Source organism: Rhipicephalus microplus, chromosome 3 (assembly GCF_043290135.1).
Source record: "Rhipicephalus microplus isolate Deutch F79 chromosome 3, USDA_Rmic, whole genome shotgun sequence".
NCBI classification, from domain to species: Eukaryota; Metazoa; Arthropoda; class Arachnida; order Ixodida; family Ixodidae; genus Rhipicephalus; species Rhipicephalus microplus.
Window position 1 is genome coordinate 229,136,487 of NC_134702.1, and position 20,477 is coordinate 229,156,963.

The window sequence follows — 20,477 nt, forward strand, 5'->3', positions numbered from 1 at the left end:
TAATTAAACTCTCATAAGCAAACAAAACATCTGCACTGCCTTTGCCCCGGGATAGAATTGAATTCATCACCTTCAAATTATGAGACTGATGCGCTGCCTACTGCGCTATCGAGGCGGACAGGTGTCACTGGGACACGCAACCGGAATCATTAGTTCCAACAAATTAAAGGCCGAAAAAGTAAGAAAACCGAGCCACAGTCATTCATTACTGCTCCAGACAGTGCACCCCTCCCGACCTAGATAAACTCTCATAAGCAAACAAATAAACGGCACCGCCTTTGCCCCGGGTAAGGATTGAACTCATGACCTCTAGATTATGAGACTGAAGCGCCGCCTACTGCGCTAGCGAGGCGAACAGGTGTCACTGGGAAACACAATCGGTATAAATAGTTCCCACAAGTTAAAGGTCGAAAAAGTAAGAAAACTCCGCAACAGTCATTCATTACTGCTCCAGACAGTGCACCCCTCACGACCTAATTAAACTCTCATAAGCAAACAAAAATCTGACCACCTTTGCCCCGGGTGAGGATTTAACTCACGACCTTCAGATTTTGAGACTGACGCGCTGCCTACTGCGCTACCGAGGCGGACAGGGGTCACTGGGAAACATAACCGGTATCAATAGTTCCCATAAGTTAATGGTCGAAAAATTAAGAAAACTCAGCAAAAGTCATTCATTACTGCTCCAGAAAGCGCACCCCTCACGACCTAATTAAACACTCATCAGCAAACAAAAAATCTGCACCGCCTTTGCCCCGGGTGTGGAATAAACTCACGACCTTCAGATTATGAGACCGACGCGCTGCCTACTGCGCTACCGAGGCGGAAAGGGGTCACAGGGACACGCAACCGGGATCATTAGTTCCCACAAATTAAAGGTCGAAAAAGTAAGAAAACCGAGAAACAGTCATTCATTACTGCTCCAGACAGCGCACCCCTCACGACCCAATTAAACTCTCATAAGAAAACAAAAAATCTGCACCGCTTTTGCCCCGGGTGAGGATTGAACTAACGACCTTCAGATTATGAGACTGACGCGCTAACTACTGCGCTACCGAGGCGGACAGTTGTCACTAGCAAACACAATCGGTATCAATAGTTCCCACAAGTGAAAGGTCGAAAAAATAAGAAAACCGAGCAACAGTCATTCATTACTGCTCCAGACAGTGCACCCCTCCCGACCTAGTTAAACTCTCATAAGCAAACAAATAAACTGCACCGCCTTTGCCCCGGGTAAGGATTGAACTCACGACCTTCAGATTATGAGACTGAAGCGCCGCCTACTGCACTAGCGAGGCCAACAGGTGTCACTGGGAAACACAATCGGTATCAATAGTTCCTACAAGTTAAAGGTCGAAAAAGTAAGAAAACTCCGCAACAGTCATTCATTACTGCTCCAGACAGCGCACCCCTTACTACCTAATTAAACTCTCATAAGCAAACAAAAATCTGACCACCTTTGCCCCGGGTGATGATTTAACTCACGACCTTCAGATTTTCAGACTGACGCGCTTCCTACTGCGCTACCGGGGCGGACAGGGGTCACTGGGAAACATAACCGGTATCAATAGTTCCCACAAGTTAACGGTCGAAAAATTAAGAAAACTCAGCAACAGTCATTCATTACTGTTCCAGAAAGCGCAACCCTCACGACCTAATTAAACACTCATAAGCAAACAAAAAATCTGCACCGCCTTTGCCCCGGGTGTGGAATAAACTCACGACCTTCAGATTATGAGACTGACGCGCTGCCTACTGCGCTACCGAGGCGGAAAGGGGTCACAGGGACACGCAACCGGGATCATTAGTTCCCACAAATTAAAGGTCGTAAAAGTAAGAAAACCGAGAAACAGTCATTCATTACTGCTCCAGACAGCGCACCCCTCACGACCCAATTAAACTCGCATAAGAAAACAAAAAATCCGCACCGCTTTTGCCCCGGGTGAGGATTGAACTCATGACCTTCAGATTATGAGACTGACGCGCTGCCTACTGCGCTACCGAGGCGGACAGTTGTCACTAGCAAACACAATCGGTATCAATAGTTCCCACAAGTTAAAGGTCGAAAAAGTAAGAAAACTCAGCAACAGTCATTCATTACTGCTCCAGACAACGCACCCCTCACGACCTAATTAAACTCTCATAAGCAAACAAAAATCTGACCACCTTTGCCCCGGGTGAGGATTTAACTCACGACTTTCAGATTTTGAGACTGACGCGCTGCCAACTGCGCTACCGAGGCGGACTGGGGTAACAGCGAAATGCAACCGGTATCATTAGTTTCCACAAATTGAAGGTCGAAAAAGAAAAAAAACCGAGCCACAGTCATTCATTACTGCTCCAGACAGTGCACCCCTCACGACCCTATTAAACTCTCATAATCAAACAAAAAAACTGCACCGCCATTGGCCCGGGTGAGGATTGAACTCACGACCTTCAGATTATGAGACTGACGCGCCGCCTACTGCGCTGCCGAGGCGGGCAGGTGTCACTGGGAAACACAATCGGTATCAATAGTTCCCACAAGTTAAAGGTCAGAAAAGTAAAAAAACCGAGCAACAGTCATTCGTTACTGCTCAAGACAGTGCACCCCTCACGACCTAATTAAACTCTCATAAGCAAACAAAAAATCTGCACCGCCTTTGTCCCGGGTGTGGATTGAACTCACGACCTTCAGGGTATGAGACTGACGCGCTGCCTACTGCGCTACCGAGGCGGACAGGGGTCACTGGGAAACACAACCGGTATCAATAGCTCCCACAAGTTAAAGGTCGAAAAAGTAAGAAACCTCACTAACAGTCATTCATTACTTCACCAGACCGAGCACCCCTAACGACCTAATTAAACTCTTATAAGCAAGCAAAAAATATTTACCGCCTTTGCCCCGGGTGAGGATTCAACTCACGACCTTCAGATTATGAGACTGACGCGCTGCCTACTGCGCTACCAAGGCGGACAGGGGTCACTGGGAAACGCAACCGGTATCATTAGTTCCCACAAATTAAAGGTCGAAAAAGTAAGAAAACTGAGCAACAGTCATTCATTACTGCTCCAGACAGTGATCCCCTCACGACCTAATTAAACTCTCATAAGCAAACAAAACATCTGCACCGCCTTTGCCCCGGGTGAGGGTCGAACTCACGACCTTCAGATTATGAGACTGACGAGCTGCCTACTGCGCTACCGAGGCGGACAGGAGTCACTGGGAAACGCAACCACGATCATTAGTTCCCACAAACTAAAGGTCAAAAAAATAAGAAAACCGAGCAACAGTCATTCATTACTGCTCCAGACAGTGCAGCCCTCACGACCTAATTAAACTCTCATAAGCAAACAAAACATCTGCACTGCCTTTGCCCCATGATAGAATTGAATTCATGACCTTCAAATTATCAGACTGATGCGTTGCCTACTGCGCTATCGAGGCGGACAGGTGTCACTGGGACACGCAACCGGGATCATTAGTTCCAACAAACTAAATGGCGAAAAAGTAAGAAAACCGAGCCACAGTCATTCATTACTGCTCCAGACAGTGCACCCCGCCCGACCTAGGTAAACTCTCATAAGCAAACAAATAAACGGCACCGCCTTTGCCCCGGGTAAGGATTTAACTCACGACCTTCAGATTATGAGACTGAAGCGCCGCCTACTGCGCTAGCGAGGCGAACAGGTGTCACTGGGAAACACAATCGGTATCAATAGTTCCCATAAGTTAAAGGTCGAAAAAGTAAGAAAACCCCGCAACAGTCATTCATTACTGCTCCAGACAGCGCACCCCTCACGACCTAATTAAACCCTCATAAGCAAACAAAAATCTGACAACCTTTGCCCCGGGTGAGGATTTAACTAACGACCTTCAGATTTTGAGACTGACGCGCTGCCTACTGCGCTACCGAGGCGGACAGGGGTCACTGGGAAACATAAACGGTATCAATAGTTCCCATAGGTTAACGGTCGAAAAATTAAGAAAACTCAGCAACAGTCATTCATTACTGCTCCAGAAAGCGCACCCCTCACGACTTAATTAAACACTCATAAGCAAACAAAAAATCTGCACCGCCTTTGCCCCGGGTGTGGAATAAACTCACGACCTTCAGATTATGAGACTGACGCGCTGCCTACTGCGCTACCGAGGCGGAAAGGGGTCACAGGGACACGCAACCGGGATCATTAGTTCCCACAAATTAAAGGTCGAAAAAGTAAGAAAACCGAGAAACAGTCATTCATTACTGCTCCATACAGCGCACCCCTCACGACCCAATTAAACTCTCATAAGAAAACAAAAAATCTGCACCGCTTTTGCCCCGGGTGAGGATTGAACTAACGACCTTCAGATTATGAGACTGACGCGCTGCCTACTGCGCTACCGAGGCGGACAGTTGTCACTAGCAAACACAATCGGTATCAATAGTTCCCAAAAGTGAAAGGTCGAAAAAATAAGAAAACCGAGCAACAGTCATTCATTACTGCTCCAGACAGTGCACCCCTCCCGACCTAGTTAAACTCTCATAGGCAAACAAATAAACTGCACCTCCTTTGTCCCGGGTAAGGATTGAACTCACGACCTTCAGATTATGAGACTGAAGCGCCGCCTACTGCGCTAGCGAGGCGAACAGGTGTCACTGGGAAACACAATCGGTATCAATAGTTCCCACAAGTTAAAGGTCGAAAAAGTAAGAAAACTCCGCAACAGTCATTCATTACTGCTCCAGACAGCGCACCCCTCACGACCTAATTAAACTCTCATAAGCAAACAAAAATCTGACCACCTTTGCCCCGGGTGAGGATTTAACTCACGACCTTCAGATTTTGAGACTGAGGTGCTGCCTACTGCGCTACCGAGGCGGACAGGGGTCACTGGGAAACATAACCGGTATCAATAGTTTCCACAAGTTAACGGTCGAAAAATTAAGAAAACTCAGCAACAGTCATTCATTACTGCTCCAGAAAGCGCAACCCTCACGACCTAATTAAACACTCATAAGCAAACAAAAAATCTGCACCGCCTTTGCCCCGGGTGTGGAATAAACTCACGACCTTCAGATTATGAGACTGACGCGCTGCCTACTGCGCTACCGAGGCGGAAAGGGGTCACAGGGACACGCAACCGGGATCATTAGTTCCCACAAATTAAAGGTCGAAAAAGTAAGAAAACCGAGAAACAGTCATTCATTACTGCTCCAGACAGCGCACCCCTCACGACCCAATTAAACTCTCATAAGAAAACAAAAAATCTGCACCGCTTTTGCCCCGGGTGAGGATTGAACTCACGACCTTCAGATTATGAGACTGACGCGCTGCCTACTGCGCTACCGAGGCGGACAGTTGTCACTAGCAAACACAATCGGTATCAATAGTTCCCACAAGTGAAAGGTCGAAAAAATAAGAAAACCGAGCAACAGTCATTCATTACAGCTCCAGGCAGTGCACCCCTCCCGACCTAGTTAAACTCTCATAAGCAAACAAATAAACGGCACCGCCTTTGCCTCGGGTAAGGATTGAACTCACGACCTTCATATTATGAGACTGAAGCGCCGCCTACTGCGCAAGCGAGGGGAACAGGTGTCACTGGGAAACACAATCGGTATCTATAGTTCCCACAAGTTAAAGGTCGAAAAAGTAAGAAAACTCAGCAACAGTCATTCATTACTGCTCCAGACAGCGCACCCCTCACGACCTAATTAAACTCTCATAAGCAAACAAAAATCTGACCACCTTTGCCCCGGGTGAGGATTTAACTCACGACCTTCAGATTTTGAGACTGATGCGCTGCCAACTGCGCTACCGAGGCGGACTGGGGTAACAGCGAAATGCAACCAGTATCATTAGTTTTCACAAATTGAAGGTCGAAAAAGAAAAAAAACCGAGCCACAGTCATTCATTACTGCTCCAGACAGTGCACCCCTCACGACCTTATTAAACTCTCATAATCAAACAAAAAAACTGCACCGCCTTTGCCCCGGGTGTGGATTGAACTCACGACCTTCAGGGTATGAGACTGACGCGCTGCCTACTGCGCTACCGAGGCGGACAGGGGTCACGGGGAACACAACCGGTATCAATAGCTCCCACAAGTTAAAGGTCGAAAAAGTAAGAAACCTCAGCAACAGTCATTCATTACTTCTCCAGACCGAGCACCCCTAACGACCTAATTAAACTCTTATAAGCAAGCAAAAAATATTTACCGCCTTTGCCCCGGGTGAGGATTAAACTCACGACCTTCAGATTATGAGACTGACGCGCTGCCTACTGCGCTACCAAGGCGGACAGGGGTCACTGGGAAACGCAACCGGTATCATTAGTTCCCACAAATTAAAGGTCGAAAAAGTAAGAAAACTGAGCAACAGTCATTCATTACTGCTCCAGACAGTGATCCCCTCACGACCTAATTAAACTCTCATAAGCAAACAAAACATCTGCACCGCCTTTGCCCCGGGTGAGGATCGAACTCACGACCTTCAGATTATGAGACTGACGAGCTGCCTACTGCGCTACCGAGGCGGACAGGAGTCACTGGGAAACGCAACCACGATCATTAGTTCCCACAAACTAAAGGTCAAAAAAACAAGAAAACCGAGCAACAGTCATTCATTACTGCTCCAGACAGTGCAGCCCTCACGACCTAATTAAACTCTCATAAGCAAACAAAACATCTGCACTGCCTTTGCCCCATGATAGAATTGAATTCATGACCTTCAAGGTATCAGACTGATGCGTTGCCTACTGCGCTATCGAGGCGGACAGGTGTCACTGGGACACGCAACCGGGATCATTAGTTCCAACAAACTAAATGGCGAAAAAGTAAGAAAACCGAGCCACAGTCATTCATTACTGCTCCAGACAGTGCACCCCGCCCGACCTAGGTAAACTCTCATAAGCAAACAAATAAACGGCATAGCCATTGCCCCGGGTAAGGATTGAACTCACGACCTTCAGATTATGAGACTGAAGCGCCGCCTACTGCGCTAGCGAGGCGAACAGGTGTCACTGGGAAACACAATCGGTATCAATAGTTCCCACAAGTTAAAGGTCGAAAAAGTAAGAAAACTCCGCAACAGTCATTCATTACTGCTCCAGACAGCGCACCCCTCACGACCTAATTAAACCCTCATAAGCAAACAAAAATCTGACCACCTTTGCCCCGGGTGAGGATTTAACTCACGACCTTCAGATTTTGAGACTGACGCGCTGCCTACTGCGCTACCGAGGCGGACAGGGGTCACTGGGAAACATAACCGGTATCAATAGTTCCCATAAGTTAACGGTCGAAAAATTAAGAAACCTCAGCAACAGTCATTCATTACTGCTCCAGAAAGCGCAACCCTCACGACCTAATTAAACACTCATAAGAAAACAAAAAATCTGCACCGCCTTTGCCCCGGGTGTGGAATAAACTCACGACCTTCAGATTATGAGACTGACGCGCTGCCTACTGCGCTACCGAGGCGGACAGTTGTCACTAGCAAACACAATCGGTATCAATAGTTCCCACAAGTGAAAGGTCGAAAAAATAAGAAAACCGAGCAACAGTCATTCATTACTGCTCCAGACAGTGCACCCCTCCCGACCTAGTTAAACTCTCATAAGCAAACAAATAAACTGCACCGCCTTTGCCCCGGGTAAGGATTGAACTCACGACTTTCAGATTATGAGACTGAAGCGCCGCCTACTGCGCAAGCGAGGCGAACAGGTGTCACTGGGAAACACAATCGGTATCAATAGTTCCCACAAGTTAAAGGTCGCAAAAGTAAGAAAACTCAGCAACAGTCATTCATTACTGCTCCAGACAGCGCACCCCTCACGACCTAATTAAACTCTCATAAGCAAACAAAAATCTGACCACCTTTGCCCCGGGTGAGGATTTAACTCACGACCTTCAGATTTTGAGACTGACGCGCTGCCAACTGCGCTACCGAGGCGGACTGGGGTAACAGCGAAATGCAACCAGTATTATTAGTTTCCACAAATTGAAGGTCGAAAAAGAAAAAAAAACGAGCCACAGTCATTCATTACTGCTCCAGACAGTGCACCCCTCACGACCTTATTAAACTCTCATAATCAAACAAAAAAACTGCACCGCCATTGGCCCGGGTGAGGATTGAACTCACGACCTTCAGATTATGAGACTGACGCGCCGCCTACTGCGCTGCCGAGGCGGGCAGGTGTCACTGGGAAACACAATCGGTATCAATAGTTCCCACAAGTTAAAGGTCAGAAAAGTAAAAAAACCGAGCAACAGTCATTCGTTACTGCTCAAGACAGTGCACCCCTCACGACCTAATTAAACTCTCATAAGCAAACAAAAAATCTGCACCGCCTTTGCCGCGGGTGTGGATTGAACTCACGACCTTCAGGGTATGAGACTGACGCGCTGCCTACTGCGCTACCGAGGCGGACAGGGGTCACTGGGAAACACAACCGGTATCAATAGCTCCCACAAGTTAAAGGTCGAAAAAGTAAGAAACCTCAGCAACAGTCATTCATTACTTCTCCAGACCGAGACCCCTAACGACCTAATTAAACTCTTATAAGCAAGCAAAAAATATTCACCGCCTTTGCCCCGGGTGAGGATTAAACTCACGACCTTCAGATTATGAGACTGACGCGCTGCCTACTGCACTGCCAAGGCGGACAGGGGTCACTGGGAAACGCAACCGGTATCATTAGTTCCCACAAATTAAAGGTCGAAAAAGTAAGAAAACTGAGCAACAGTCATTCATTACTGCTCCAGACAGTGATCCCCTCACGACCTAATTAAACTCTTATAAGCAAACAAAACATCTACACCGCCTTTGCCCCGGGTTAGGATCGAACTCACGACCTTCAGATTATGAGACTGACGGCTGCCTACTGCGCTACCGAGGCGGACAGGAGTCACTGGGAAACGCAACCACGATCATTAGTTCCCACAAACTAAAGGTCAAAAAAATAAGAAAACCGAGCAACAGTCATTCATTACTGCTCCAGACAGTGCAGCCCTCACGACCTAATTAAACTCTCATAAGCAAACAAAACATCTGCACTGCCTTTGCCCCATGATAGAATTGAATTCATGACCTTCAAATTATCAGACTGATGCGTTGCCTACTGCGCTATCGAGGCGGACAGGGGTCACTGGGAAACGCAACCGGTATCATTAGTTCCCACAAATTAAAGGTCGAAAAAGTAAGAAAACTGAGCAACAGTCATTCATTACTGCTCCAGACAGTGATCCCCTCACGACCTAATTAAACTCTCATAAGCAAACAAAACATCTGCACCGCCTTTGCCCCGGGTGAGGATTTAACTCAGGACCTTCAGATTTTGAGACTGACGCGCTGCCAACTGCGCTACCGAGGCGGACTGGGGTAACAGCGAAATGCAACCGGTATCATTAGTTCCCACAAATTAAAGGTCGAAAAAGAAAAAAAACCGAGCCACAGTCATTCATTACTGCTCCAGACAGTGCACCCCTCACGACCTAATTAAACTCTCATAATCAAACAAAAAAACTGCACCGCCATTGGCCCGGGTGAGGATTGAACTCACGACCTCCAGATTATGAGACTGACGCGCCGCCTACTGCGCTGCCGAGGCGGGCAGGTGTCACTGGGAAACACAATCGGTATCAATAGTTCCCACAAGTTAAAGGTCAGAAAAGTAAAAAAACCGAGCAACAGTCATTCGTTACTGCTCAAGACAGTGCACCCCTCACAACCTAATTAAACTCTCATAAGCAAACAAAAAATCTGCACCGCCTTTGCCCCGGGTGTGGATTGAACTCACGACCTTCAGAGTATGAGACTAACGCGCTGCCTACTGCGCTACCGAGGCGGACAGGGGTCACTGGGAAACACAACCGGTATCAATAGCTCCCACAAGTTAAAGGTCGAAAAAGTAAGAAACCTCAGCAACAGTCATTCATTACTTCTCCAGACCGTGCACCCCTAACGACCTAATTAAACTCTTATAAGCAAACAAATAAACTGCACCTCCTTTGTCCCGGGTAAGGATTGAACTCACGACCTTCAGATTATGAGACTGACGCGCTGCCTACTGCGCTACCGAGGCGGAAAGGGGTCACAGGGACACGCAACCGGGATCATTAGTTCCCACAAATTAAAGGTCGAAAAAATAAGAAAACCGAGAAACAGTCATTCATTACTGCTCCAGACAGCGCACCCCTCACGACCCAATTAAACTCTCATAAGAAAACAAAAAATCTGCACCGCTTTTGCCCCGGGTGAGGATTGAACTAACGACCTTCAGATTAGGAGATTTACGCGCTGCCTACTGCGCTACCGAGGCGGACAGTTGTCACTAGCAAACACAATCGGTATCAATAGTTCCCACAAGTGAAAGGTCGAAAAAATAAGAAAACCGAGCAACAGTCATTCATTACTGCTCCAGACAGTGCACCCCTCCCGACCTAGTTAAACTCTCATAAGCAAACAAATAAACTGCACCTCCTTTGTCCCGGGTAAGGATTGAACTCACGACCTTCAGATTATGAGACTGAAGCGCCGCCTACTGCGCTAGCGAGGCGAACAGGTGTCACTGGGAAACACAATCGGTATCAATAGTTCCCACAAGTTAAAGGTCGAAAAAGTAAGAAAACTCCGCAACAGTCATTCATTACTGCTCCAGACAGCGCACCCCTCACGACCTAATTAAACTCTCATAAGCAAACAAAAATCTGACCACCTTTGCCCCGGGTGAGGATTTAACTCACGACCTTCAGATTTTGAGACTGATGCGCTGCCTACTGCGCTACCGAGGCGGACAGGGGTCACTGGGAAACATAACCGGTATCAATAGTTCCCACAAGTTAACGGTCGAAAAATTAAGAAAACTCAGCAACAGTCATTCATTGCTGCTCCAGAAAGCGCAACCCTCACGACCTAATTAAACACTCATAAGCAAACAAAAAATCTGCACCGCCTTTGCCCCGGGTGTGGAATAAACTCACGACCTTCAGATTATGAGACTGACGCAATGCCTACTGCGCTACCGAGGCGGAAAGGGGTCACAGGGACACGCAACCGGGATCATTAGTTCCCACAAATTAAAGGTCGAAAAAGTAAGAAAACCGAGAAACAGTCATTCATTACTGCTCCAGACAGCGCACCCCTCACGACCCAATTAAACTCTCATAAGAAAACAAAAAATCTGCACCGCTTTTGCCCCGGGTGAGGATTGAACACACGACCTTCAGATTATGAGACTGACGCGCTGCCTACTGCGCTACCGAGGCGGACAGTTGTCACTAGCAAACACAATCGGTATCAATAGTTCCCTCAAGTGAAAGGTCGAAAAAATAAGAAAACCGAGCAACAGTCATTCATTACTGCTCCAGACAGTGCACCCCTCCCGACCTAGTTAAACTCACATAAGCAAACAAATAAACTGCACCGCCTTTGCCCCGGGTAAGGATTGAACTCACGACCTTCAGATAATGAGACTGAAGCGCCGCCTACTGCGCAAGCGAGGCGAACAGGTGTCACTGGGAAACACAATCGGTATCAATAGTTCCCACAAGTTAAAGGTCGAAAAAGTAAGAAAACTCCGCAACAATCATTCATTACTGCTCCAGACAGCGCACCCCTCACGACCTAATTAAACTCTCATAAGCAAACAAAAATCTGACCACCTTTGCCCCGGGTGAGGATTTAACTCAGGACCTTCAGATTTTGAGACTGACGCGCTGCCAACTGCGCTACTGAGGCGGACTGGGGTAACAGCGAAATGCAACCGGTATCATTAGTTCCCACAAATTAAAGGTCGAAAAAGAAAAAAAACCGAGCCACAGTCATTCATTACTGCTCCAGACAGTGCACCCCTCACGACCTAATTAAACTCTCATAATCAAACAAAAAAACTGCACCGCCATTGGCCCGGGTGAGGATTGAACTCACGACCTTCAGATTATGAGACTGACGCGCCGCCTACTGCGCTGCCGAGGCGGGCAGGTGTCACTGGGAAACACAATCGGTATCAAAAGTTCCCACAAGTTAAAGGTCAGAAAAGTAAAAAAACCGAGCAACAGTCATTCGTTACTGCTCAAGACAGTGCACCCCTCACGACCTAATTAAACTCTCATAAGCAAACAAAAAATCTGCACCGCCTTTGCCCCGGGTGTGGATTGAACTCACGACCTTCAGAGTATGAGACTAACGCGCTGCCTACTGCGCTACCGAGGCGGACAGGGGTCACTGGGAAACACAACCGGTATCAATAGCTCCCACAAGTTAAAGGTCGAAAAAGTAAGAAACCTCAGCAACAGTCATTCATTACTTCTCCAGACCGTGCACCCCTAACGACCTAATTAAACTCTTATAAGCAAGCAAAAAATATTCACCGCCTTTGCCCCGGGTGAGGATTAAACTCACGACCTTCAGATTATGAGACTGACGCGCTGCCTACTGCACTACCAAGGCGGAGAGGGGTCACTGGGAAACGCAACCGGTATCATTAGTTCCCACAAATTAAAGGTCGAAAAAGTAAGAAAACCGAGCAACAGTCATTCATTACTGCTCCAGACAGTGATCCCCTCACGACATAATTAAACTCTCATAAGCAAACAAAACATCTGCACCGCCTTTGCCCCGAGTGAGGATCGAACTCACGACCTTCAGATTATGAGACTGACGCGCCGCCTACTGCGCTGCCGAGGCGGGCAGGTGTCACTGGGAAACACAATCGGTATCAATAGTTCCCACAAGTTAAAGGTCAGAAAAGTAAAAAAACCGAGCAACAGTCATTCGTTACTGCTCTAGACAGTGCACCCCTCACGACCTAATTAAACTCTCATAAGCAAACAAAAAATCTGCACCGCCTTTGCCCCGGGTGTGGATTGAACTCACGACCTTCAGAATATGAGACTGACGCGCTGCCTACTGCGCTACCGAGGTGAACAGGGGTCAATGGGAAACACAATCGGTATCAATCGTTCCCACAAGTAAAGGTCGAAAAAGTAAGAAAACTCAGCAACAGTCATTCATTACTGCTCCAGACAGCGCACTCCTCACAACCTAATTAAACTCTCATAAGCCAACAAAAAATATGCACAGCTTTTGCCCCGGGTGAGGATTGAAGTCACGACCTTCAGATTATGAGACTGACGCGCTGCCTACTGCGCTACCGAGGCGGACAGTTGTCACTAGCAAACACAATCGGTATCAATAGTTCCCACAAGTGAAAGGTCGAAAAAATAAGAAAACCGAGCAACAGTCATTCATTACTGCTCCAGACAGTGCACCCCTCCCGACCTAGGAAAACTCTCATAAGCAAACAAATAAACGGCACCGCCTTTGCCCCGGGTAAGGATTGAACTCACGAACTTCAGATTATGAGACTGAAGCGTCGCCTACTGCGCTAGCGAGGCGAACAGGTGTCACTGGGAAACACAATCGGTATCAATAGTTCCCACAAGTTAAAGGTCGAAAAAGTAAGAAAACTCCGCATCAGTCATTCATTACTGCTCCAAACAGCGCACCCCTCACGACCTAATTAAACTCTCATAAGCAAACAAAAATCTGACCACCTTTGCCCCGGGTGAGGATTTAACTCACGACCTTCAGAATTTGAGACTGACGCGCTGCCTACTGCGCTACCGAGGCGGACAGGGGTCACTGGGAAACATAACCGGTATCAATAGTTCCCACAAGTTAACGGTCGAAAAATTAAGAAAACTCAGCAACAGTCATTCATTACTGCTCCAGAAAGCGCACCCCTCACAACCTAATTAAACACTCACAAGCAAACAAAAAATCTTCACCGCCTTTGCCCCGGGTGTGGAATAAACTCACGACCTTCAGATTATGAGACTGACGCGCTGCCAACTGCGCTACCGAGGCGGACTGGGGTAACAGCGAAATGCAACCGGTATCATTAGTTCCCACAAATTAAAGGTCGAAAAAGAAAAAAAACCGAGCCACAGTCATTCATTACTGCTCCAGACAGTGCACCCCTCACGACCTAATTAAACTCTCATAATCAAACAAAAAAACTGCACCGCCATTGGCCCGGGTGAGGATTGAACTCACGACCTTCAGATTATGAGACTGACGCGCCGCCTACTGCGCTGCCGAGGCGGGCAGGTGTCACTGGGAAACACAATCGGTATCAGTAGTTCCCACAAGTTAAAGGTCGGAAAGTAAAAAAACCGAGCAACAGTCATTCGTTACTGCTCAAGACAGTGCACCCCTCACGACCTAATTAAACTCTCATAAGCAAACAAAAAATCTGCACCGCCTTTGCCCCGGGTGTGGATTGAACTCACGACCTTCAGAGTATGAGACTAACGCGCTGCCTACTGCGCTACCGAGGCGGACAGGGGTCACTGGGAAACACAACCGGTATCAATAGCTCCCACAAGTTAAAGGTCGAAAAAGTAAGAAACCTCAGCAACAGTCATTCATTACTTCTCCAGACCGTGCACCCCTAACGACCTAATTAAACTCTTATAAGCAAGCAAAAAATATTCACCGCCTTTGCCCCGGGTGAGGATTAAACTCACGACCTTCAGATTATGAGACTGACGCGCTGCCTACTGCACTACCAAGGCGGAGAGGGGTCACTGGGAAACGCAACCGGTATCATTAGTTCCCACAAATTAAAGGTCGAAAAAGTAAGAAAACTGAGCAACAGTCATTCATTACTGCTCCAGACAGTGATCCCCTCACGACCTAATTAAACTCTCATAAGCAAACAAAACATCTGCACCGCCTTTGCCCCGGGTGAGGATCGAACTCACGAAATTCAGATTATGAGACTGACGCGCCGCCTACTGCGCTGCCGAGGCGGGCAGGTGTCACTGGGAAACACAATCGGTATCAATAGTTCCCACAAGTTAAAGGTCAGAAAAGTAAAAAAACCGAGCAACAGTCATCCGTTACTGCTCTAGACAGTGCACCCCTCACGACCTAATTAAACTCTCATAAGCAAACAAAAAATCTGCACCGCCTTTGCCCCGGGTGTGGATTGAACTCACGACCTTCCGAATATGAGACTGACGCGCTGCCTACTGCGCTACCGAGGTGAACAGGGGTCAATGGGAAACACAATGGGTATCAATCGTTCCCACAAGTAAAGGTCGAAAAAGTAAGAAAACTCAGCAACAGTCATTCATTACTGCTCCAGACAGCGCACTCCTCACAACCTAATTAAACTCTCATAAGCCAACAAAAAATATGCACCGCTTTTGCCCCGGGTGAGGATTGAAGTCACGACCTTCAGATTATGAGACTGACGTGCTGCCTACTGCGCTACCGAGGCGGACAGTTGTCCCTAGCAAACACAATCGGTATCAATAGTTCCCACAAGTGAAAGGTCGAAAAAATAAGAAAACCGAGCAACAGTCATTCATTACTGCTCCAGACAGTGCACCCCTCCCGACCTAGGAAAACTCTCATAAGCAAACAAATAAACGGCACCGCCTTTGCCCCGGGTAAGGATTGAACTCACGACCTTCAGATTATGAGACTGAAGCGCCGCCTACTGCGCTAGCGAGGCGAACAGGTGTCACTGGGAAACACAATTGGTATCAATAGTTCCCACAAGTTAAAGGTCGAAAAAGTAAGAAAACTCCGCATCAGTCATTCATTACTTCTCCAGACAGCGCACCCCTCACGACCTAATTAAACTCTCATAAGCAAACAAAAATCTGACCACCTTTGCCCCGGGTGAGGATTTAACTCACGACCTTCAGAATTTGAGACTGACGCGCTGCCTACTGCGCTACCGAGGCGGACAGGGGTCACTGGGAAACATAACAGGTATCAATAGTTCCCACAAGTTAACGGTCGAAAAATTAAGAAAACTCAGCAACAGTCATTCATTACTGCTCCAGAAAGCGCACCCCTCACGACCTAATTAAACACTCACAAGCAAACAAAAAATCTGCACCGCCTTTGCCCCGGGTGTGGAATAAACTCACGACCTTCAGATTATGAGACTGACGCGCTGCCTACTGCGCTACCGAGGCGGAAAGGGGTCACAGGGACACGCAACCGGGATCATTAGTTCCCACAATTTAAAGGTCGAAAAAGTAAGAAAACCGAGAAACAGTCATTCATTACTGCTCCAGACAGCGCACCCCTCACGACCCAATTAAACTCTCATAAGAAAACAAAAAATCTGCACCGCTTTTGCCCCGGGTGAGGATTGAACTAACGACCTTCAGATTATGAGACTGACGCGCTGCCTACTACGCTACCGAGGCAGACAGTTGTCACTAGCAAACACAATCGGTATCAATAGTTCCCACAAGTGAAAGGTCGAAAAAATAAGAAAACCGAGCAACAGTCATTCATTACTGCTCCAGACAGTGCACCCCTCCCGACCTAGTTAAACTCTCATAAGCAAACAAATAAACTGCACCGTCTTTGCCCCGGGTAAGGATTGAACTCACGATCTTCAGATTATGAGACTGAAGCGCCGCCTACTGCGCTAGCGAGGCGAACAGGTGTCACTGGGAAACACAATCGGTATCAATAGTTCCCACAAGTTAAAGGTCGAAAAAGTAAGAAAACTCCGCAACAGTCATTCATTACTGCTCCAGACAGCGCACCCCTCACGACCTAATTAAACTCTCATAAGCAAACAAAAATCTGACCACCTTTGCCCCGGGTGAGGATTTAACTCACGACCTTCAGATTTCGAGACTGACGCGCTGCCTACTGCGTTACCGAGGCGGACAGGGGTCACTGGAAAACATAACATGTATCAATAGTTCCCACAAGTTAACGGTCGAAAAATTAAGAAAACTCAGCAACAGTCATTCATTACTGCTCCAGACAGTGCACCCCTCACGACCTAATTAACCTCTCATATTCAAACAAAAAAACTGCACCACCATTGGCCCGGGTGAGGATTGAACTCACGACCTTCAGATTATGAGACTTACGCGCCGCCTACTGCGCTGCCGAGGCGGGCAGGTGTCACTGGGAAACACAATCGGTATCAATAGTTCCCACAAGTTAAAGGTCAGAAAAGTAAAAAAACCGAGCAACAGTCATTCGTTACTGCTCAAGAAAGTGCACCCCTCACGACCTAATTAAACTCTCATAAGCAAACAAAAAATCTGCACCGCCTTTGCCCCGGGTGTGGATTGAACTCACGACCTTCAGAGTATGAGACTGACGCGCTGCCTACTGCGCTACCGAGGCGGACAGGGGTCACTGGGAAACACAACCGGTATCAATAGCTCCCACAATTTAAAGGTTGGAAAAGTAAGAAACCTCAGCAACAGTCATTCATTACTTCTCCAGACCGTGCACCCTTAACGACCTAATTAAACTCTTATAAGCAAGCAAAAAATATTCACCGCCTTTGCCCCGGGTAAGGATTAAACTCACGACCTTCAGATTATGAGACTGACGCGCTGCCTACTGCACTACCAAGGCGGAGAGGGGTCACTGGGAAACGCAACCGGTATCATTAGTTCCCACAAATTAAAGGTCGAAAAAGTAAGAAAACTGAGCAACAGTCATTCATTACTGCTCCAGACAGTGATCCCCTCACGACCTAATTAAACTCTCATAAGCAAACAAAACATCTGCACCGCCTTTGCCCCGGGTGAGGATCGAACTCATGACCTTCAGATTATGAGACTGACGCGCTGCCTACTGCGCTACCGAGGCGGACAGGGGTCACTGGGAAACGCAACCACGATCATTAGTTCCCACAAACTAAAGGTCAAAAAATGAGAAAACCGAGCAACAGTCATTCATTACTGCTCCAGACAGTGCACCCCTCACGACCTAATTAAACTCTCATAAGCAAACAAAACATCTGCACTGCCTTTGCCCCGGGATAGAATTGAATTCATGACCTTCAAATTATGAGACTGATGCGCTGCCTACTGCGCTATACAGGCGGACAGGTGTCACTGGGACACGCAACCGGGATCATTAGTTCCAACAAATTAAAGGTCGAAAAAGTAAGAAAACCGAGCCACAGTCATTCATTACTGCTCCAGACAGTGCACCCCTCCCGACCTAGGTAAACTCTCATAAGCAAACAAATAAACGGCACCGCCTTTGCCCCGGGTAAGGATTGAACTCATGACCTTCAGATTATGAGACTGAAGCGCCGCCTACTGCGCTAGCGAGGCGAACAAGTGTCACTGGGAAACACAATCGGTATCAATAGTTCCCACAAGTTAAAGGTCGAAAAAGTAAAAAAACTCCGCAACAGTCATTCATTACTGCTCCAGACAGCGCACCCCTCACGACCTAATTAAACTCTCATAAGCAAACAAAAATCTGACCACCTTTGCCCCGGGTGAGGATTTAACTCACGACCTTAAGATTTTGAGACTGACGCGCTGCCTACTGCACTACCGAGGCGGACAGGGGTCACTGGGAAACATAACCGGTATCAATAGTTCCCATAAGTTAACGGTCAAAAAATTAAGAAAACTCAGCAACAGTCATTCATTACTGCTCCAGAAAGCGCACCCCTCACGACCTAATTAAACACTCATAAGCAAACAAAAAATCTGCACCGTCTTTGCCCCGGGTGTGCAATAAACTCACGACCTTCAGATTATAGACTGACGCGCTGCCTACTGCGCTACCGAGGCGGAAAGGGGTCACAGGGACACGCAACCGGGATCATTAGTTCCCACAAATTAAAGGTCGAAAAAGTAAGAAAACCGAGAAACAGTCATTCATTACTGCTCCAGACAGCGCACCCCTCACGACCTAATTAAACTCTCATAAGCAAACAAAAATCTGACCACCTTTGCCCCGGGTGAGGATTGAACTCACGACCTTCAGATTTAGAGACTGACGCGCTGCCTACTGCGTTACCGAGGCGGACAGGGGTCACTGGGAAACATAACCGGTATCAATAGTTCCCACAAGTTAACGGTCGAAAAATTAAGAAAACTCAGCAACAGTCATTCATTACTGCTCCAGAAAGCGCAACCCTCACGACCTAATTAAACACTCATAAGCAAACAAAAAATCTGCACCGCCTTTGCCCCGGGTGTGGAATAAACTCACGACCTTCAGATTATGAGACTGACGCGCTGCCTACTGCGCTACCGAGGCGGAAAGGGGTCACAGGGACACGCAACCGGGAATATTAGTTCCCACAAATTAAAGGTCGAAAAAGTAAGAAAACCGAGAAACAGTCATTCATTACTGCTCCAGACAGCGCACCCCTCACGACCCAATTAAACTCTCATAAGAAAACAAAAAATCTGCACCGCTTTTGCCCCGGGTGAGGATTGAACTCACGACCTTCAGATTATGAGACTGACGCGCTGCCTACTGCGCTACCGAGGCGGACAGTTGTCACTAGCAAACACAATCGGTATCAATAGTTCCCACAAGTGAAAGGTCGAAAAAATAAGAAAACCGAGCAACAGTCATTCATTACTGCTCCAGACAGTGCACCCCTCCCGACCTAGTTAAACTCTCATAAGCAAACAAATAAACTGCACCGCCTTTGCCCCGGGTAAGGATTGAACTCACGACCTTCAGATTATGAGACTGAAGCGCCGCCTACTGCGCAAGCGAGGCGAACAGGTGTCACTGGGAAACACAATCGGTATCAATAGTTCCCACAAGTTAAAGGTCGAAAAAGTAAGAAAACTCCGCAACAGTCATTCATTACTGCTCCAGACAGCGCACCCCTCACGACCTAATTAAACTCTCATAAGCCAACAAAAATCTGACCACCTTTGCCCCGGGAGAGGATTTAACTCAAGACCTTCAGATTTTGAGACTGACGCGCTGCCAACTGCGCTACCGAGGCGGACTGGGGTAACAGCGAAATGCAACCGGTATCATTAGTTCCCACAAATTAAAGGTCGAAAAAGAAAAAAAACCGAGCCACAGTCATTAATTACTGCTCCAGACAGTGCACCCTTCACGACCCAATTAAACTCTCATAAGAAAACAAAAAAATCTGCACCACTTTTGCCCCGGGTGAGGATTGAACTCACGACCTTCAGATTATGAGACTGACGCGCTGCCTACTGCGCTACCGAGGCGGACAGTTGTCACTAGCAAACACAATCGGTATCAATAGTTCCCACAAGTGAAAGGTCGAAAAAATAAGAAAACCAAGCAACAGTCATTCATTACTGCTCGAGACAGTGCACCCCTCCCGACCTAGTTAAACTCTCATAAGCAAACAAATAAACTGCACCGCCTTTGCCCCGGGTAAGGATTGAACTCACGACCTTCAGATTATAAGACTGAAGCGCCGCCTACTGCGCAAGCGAGGCGAACAGGTGTCACTGGGAAACACAATCGGTATCAATAGTTCCCACAAGTTAAAGGTCGAAAAAGTAAGAAAACTCCGCAACAGTCATTCATTACTGCTCCAGACAGCGCACCCCTCACGACCTAATTAAACTCTCATAAGCAAACAAAAATCTGACCACCTTTGCCCCGGGTGAGGATTTAACTCACGACCTTCAGATTTTGAGACTGACGCGCTGCCAACTGCGCTACCGTGGCGGACTGGGTAACAGCGAAATG

General features: G+C 47.5%; 33 non-coding genes across 33 annotated transcripts; all 33 read right to left on the bottom strand.

The window, feature by feature from the left end:
• Window positions 1-514: 514 nt before the first annotated feature.
• TRNAL-CAA (transfer RNA leucine (anticodon CAA)) lies at window positions 515-587 on the bottom strand. The gene has a single exon. It is a non-coding gene; the product is annotated as a tRNA-Leu (tRNA).
• Window positions 588-988: 401 nt separating this feature from the next.
• Window positions 989-1,061, bottom strand: TRNAM-CAU (transfer RNA methionine (anticodon CAU)). The gene has a single exon. It is a non-coding gene; the product is annotated as a tRNA-Met (tRNA).
• Window positions 1,062-1,460: 399 nt separating this feature from the next.
• TRNAF-GAA (transfer RNA phenylalanine (anticodon GAA)) lies at window positions 1,461-1,533 on the bottom strand. The gene has a single exon. It is a non-coding gene; the product is annotated as a tRNA-Phe (tRNA).
• Window positions 1,534-1,934: 401 nt separating this feature from the next.
• TRNAM-CAU (transfer RNA methionine (anticodon CAU)) lies at window positions 1,935-2,007 on the bottom strand. The gene has a single exon. It is a non-coding gene; the product is annotated as a tRNA-Met (tRNA).
• Window positions 2,008-2,169: 162 nt separating this feature from the next.
• Window positions 2,170-2,242, bottom strand: TRNAL-CAA (transfer RNA leucine (anticodon CAA)). Its single transcript has one exon. It is a non-coding gene; the product is annotated as a tRNA-Leu (tRNA).
• A 638-nt stretch (window positions 2,243-2,880) lies between these two features.
• TRNAM-CAU (transfer RNA methionine (anticodon CAU)) lies at window positions 2,881-2,953 on the bottom strand. The gene has a single exon. It is a non-coding gene; the product is annotated as a tRNA-Met (tRNA).
• Window positions 2,954-3,117: 164 nt separating this feature from the next.
• Window positions 3,118-3,190, bottom strand: TRNAM-CAU (transfer RNA methionine (anticodon CAU)). Its single transcript has one exon. It is a non-coding gene; the product is annotated as a tRNA-Met (tRNA).
• A 636-nt stretch (window positions 3,191-3,826) lies between these two features.
• Window positions 3,827-3,899, bottom strand: TRNAL-CAA (transfer RNA leucine (anticodon CAA)). Its single transcript has one exon. It is a non-coding gene; the product is annotated as a tRNA-Leu (tRNA).
• Window positions 3,900-4,300: 401 nt separating this feature from the next.
• On the bottom strand, window positions 4,301-4,373 carry TRNAM-CAU (transfer RNA methionine (anticodon CAU)). The gene has a single exon. It is a non-coding gene; the product is annotated as a tRNA-Met (tRNA).
• Window positions 4,374-4,772: 399 nt separating this feature from the next.
• TRNAL-CAA (transfer RNA leucine (anticodon CAA)) lies at window positions 4,773-4,845 on the bottom strand. Its single transcript has one exon. It is a non-coding gene; the product is annotated as a tRNA-Leu (tRNA).
• A 401-nt stretch (window positions 4,846-5,246) lies between these two features.
• On the bottom strand, window positions 5,247-5,319 carry TRNAM-CAU (transfer RNA methionine (anticodon CAU)). The gene has a single exon. It is a non-coding gene; the product is annotated as a tRNA-Met (tRNA).
• Window positions 5,320-5,718: 399 nt separating this feature from the next.
• On the bottom strand, window positions 5,719-5,791 carry TRNAL-CAA (transfer RNA leucine (anticodon CAA)). Its single transcript has one exon. It is a non-coding gene; the product is annotated as a tRNA-Leu (tRNA).
• Window positions 5,792-6,191: 400 nt separating this feature from the next.
• TRNAM-CAU (transfer RNA methionine (anticodon CAU)) lies at window positions 6,192-6,264 on the bottom strand. The gene has a single exon. It is a non-coding gene; the product is annotated as a tRNA-Met (tRNA).
• Window positions 6,265-6,428: 164 nt separating this feature from the next.
• Window positions 6,429-6,501, bottom strand: TRNAM-CAU (transfer RNA methionine (anticodon CAU)). The gene has a single exon. It is a non-coding gene; the product is annotated as a tRNA-Met (tRNA).
• A 636-nt stretch (window positions 6,502-7,137) lies between these two features.
• On the bottom strand, window positions 7,138-7,210 carry TRNAL-CAA (transfer RNA leucine (anticodon CAA)). Its single transcript has one exon. It is a non-coding gene; the product is annotated as a tRNA-Leu (tRNA).
• Window positions 7,211-7,846: 636 nt separating this feature from the next.
• On the bottom strand, window positions 7,847-7,919 carry TRNAL-CAA (transfer RNA leucine (anticodon CAA)). The gene has a single exon. It is a non-coding gene; the product is annotated as a tRNA-Leu (tRNA).
• Window positions 7,920-9,266: 1,347 nt separating this feature from the next.
• On the bottom strand, window positions 9,267-9,339 carry TRNAL-CAA (transfer RNA leucine (anticodon CAA)). Its single transcript has one exon. It is a non-coding gene; the product is annotated as a tRNA-Leu (tRNA).
• Window positions 9,340-9,977: 638 nt separating this feature from the next.
• On the bottom strand, window positions 9,978-10,050 carry TRNAM-CAU (transfer RNA methionine (anticodon CAU)). The gene has a single exon. It is a non-coding gene; the product is annotated as a tRNA-Met (tRNA).
• Window positions 10,051-10,686: 636 nt separating this feature from the next.
• TRNAL-CAA (transfer RNA leucine (anticodon CAA)) lies at window positions 10,687-10,759 on the bottom strand. The gene has a single exon. It is a non-coding gene; the product is annotated as a tRNA-Leu (tRNA).
• Window positions 10,760-11,160: 401 nt separating this feature from the next.
• Window positions 11,161-11,233, bottom strand: TRNAM-CAU (transfer RNA methionine (anticodon CAU)). Its single transcript has one exon. It is a non-coding gene; the product is annotated as a tRNA-Met (tRNA).
• Window positions 11,234-11,632: 399 nt separating this feature from the next.
• TRNAL-CAA (transfer RNA leucine (anticodon CAA)) lies at window positions 11,633-11,705 on the bottom strand. The gene has a single exon. It is a non-coding gene; the product is annotated as a tRNA-Leu (tRNA).
• A 1,348-nt stretch (window positions 11,706-13,053) lies between these two features.
• On the bottom strand, window positions 13,054-13,126 carry TRNAM-CAU (transfer RNA methionine (anticodon CAU)). The gene has a single exon. It is a non-coding gene; the product is annotated as a tRNA-Met (tRNA).
• Window positions 13,127-13,525: 399 nt separating this feature from the next.
• Window positions 13,526-13,598, bottom strand: TRNAL-CAA (transfer RNA leucine (anticodon CAA)). The gene has a single exon. It is a non-coding gene; the product is annotated as a tRNA-Leu (tRNA).
• Window positions 13,599-15,654: 2,056 nt separating this feature from the next.
• On the bottom strand, window positions 15,655-15,727 carry TRNAL-CAA (transfer RNA leucine (anticodon CAA)). The gene has a single exon. It is a non-coding gene; the product is annotated as a tRNA-Leu (tRNA).
• Window positions 15,728-16,128: 401 nt separating this feature from the next.
• Window positions 16,129-16,201, bottom strand: TRNAM-CAU (transfer RNA methionine (anticodon CAU)). The gene has a single exon. It is a non-coding gene; the product is annotated as a tRNA-Met (tRNA).
• Window positions 16,202-16,600: 399 nt separating this feature from the next.
• On the bottom strand, window positions 16,601-16,673 carry TRNAS-CGA (transfer RNA serine (anticodon CGA)). The gene has a single exon. It is a non-coding gene; the product is annotated as a tRNA-Ser (tRNA).
• A 401-nt stretch (window positions 16,674-17,074) lies between these two features.
• TRNAM-CAU (transfer RNA methionine (anticodon CAU)) lies at window positions 17,075-17,147 on the bottom strand. Its single transcript has one exon. It is a non-coding gene; the product is annotated as a tRNA-Met (tRNA).
• A 401-nt stretch (window positions 17,148-17,548) lies between these two features.
• Window positions 17,549-17,621, bottom strand: TRNAM-CAU (transfer RNA methionine (anticodon CAU)). The gene has a single exon. It is a non-coding gene; the product is annotated as a tRNA-Met (tRNA).
• A 635-nt stretch (window positions 17,622-18,256) lies between these two features.
• TRNAL-CAA (transfer RNA leucine (anticodon CAA)) lies at window positions 18,257-18,329 on the bottom strand. The gene has a single exon. It is a non-coding gene; the product is annotated as a tRNA-Leu (tRNA).
• Window positions 18,330-19,201: 872 nt separating this feature from the next.
• TRNAM-CAU (transfer RNA methionine (anticodon CAU)) lies at window positions 19,202-19,274 on the bottom strand. The gene has a single exon. It is a non-coding gene; the product is annotated as a tRNA-Met (tRNA).
• Window positions 19,275-19,673: 399 nt separating this feature from the next.
• TRNAL-CAA (transfer RNA leucine (anticodon CAA)) lies at window positions 19,674-19,746 on the bottom strand. The gene has a single exon. It is a non-coding gene; the product is annotated as a tRNA-Leu (tRNA).
• A 165-nt stretch (window positions 19,747-19,911) lies between these two features.
• Window positions 19,912-19,984, bottom strand: TRNAM-CAU (transfer RNA methionine (anticodon CAU)). The gene has a single exon. It is a non-coding gene; the product is annotated as a tRNA-Met (tRNA).
• A 399-nt stretch (window positions 19,985-20,383) lies between these two features.
• Window positions 20,384-20,456, bottom strand: TRNAL-CAA (transfer RNA leucine (anticodon CAA)). The gene has a single exon. It is a non-coding gene; the product is annotated as a tRNA-Leu (tRNA).
• Window positions 20,457-20,477: the final 21 nt, after the last annotated feature.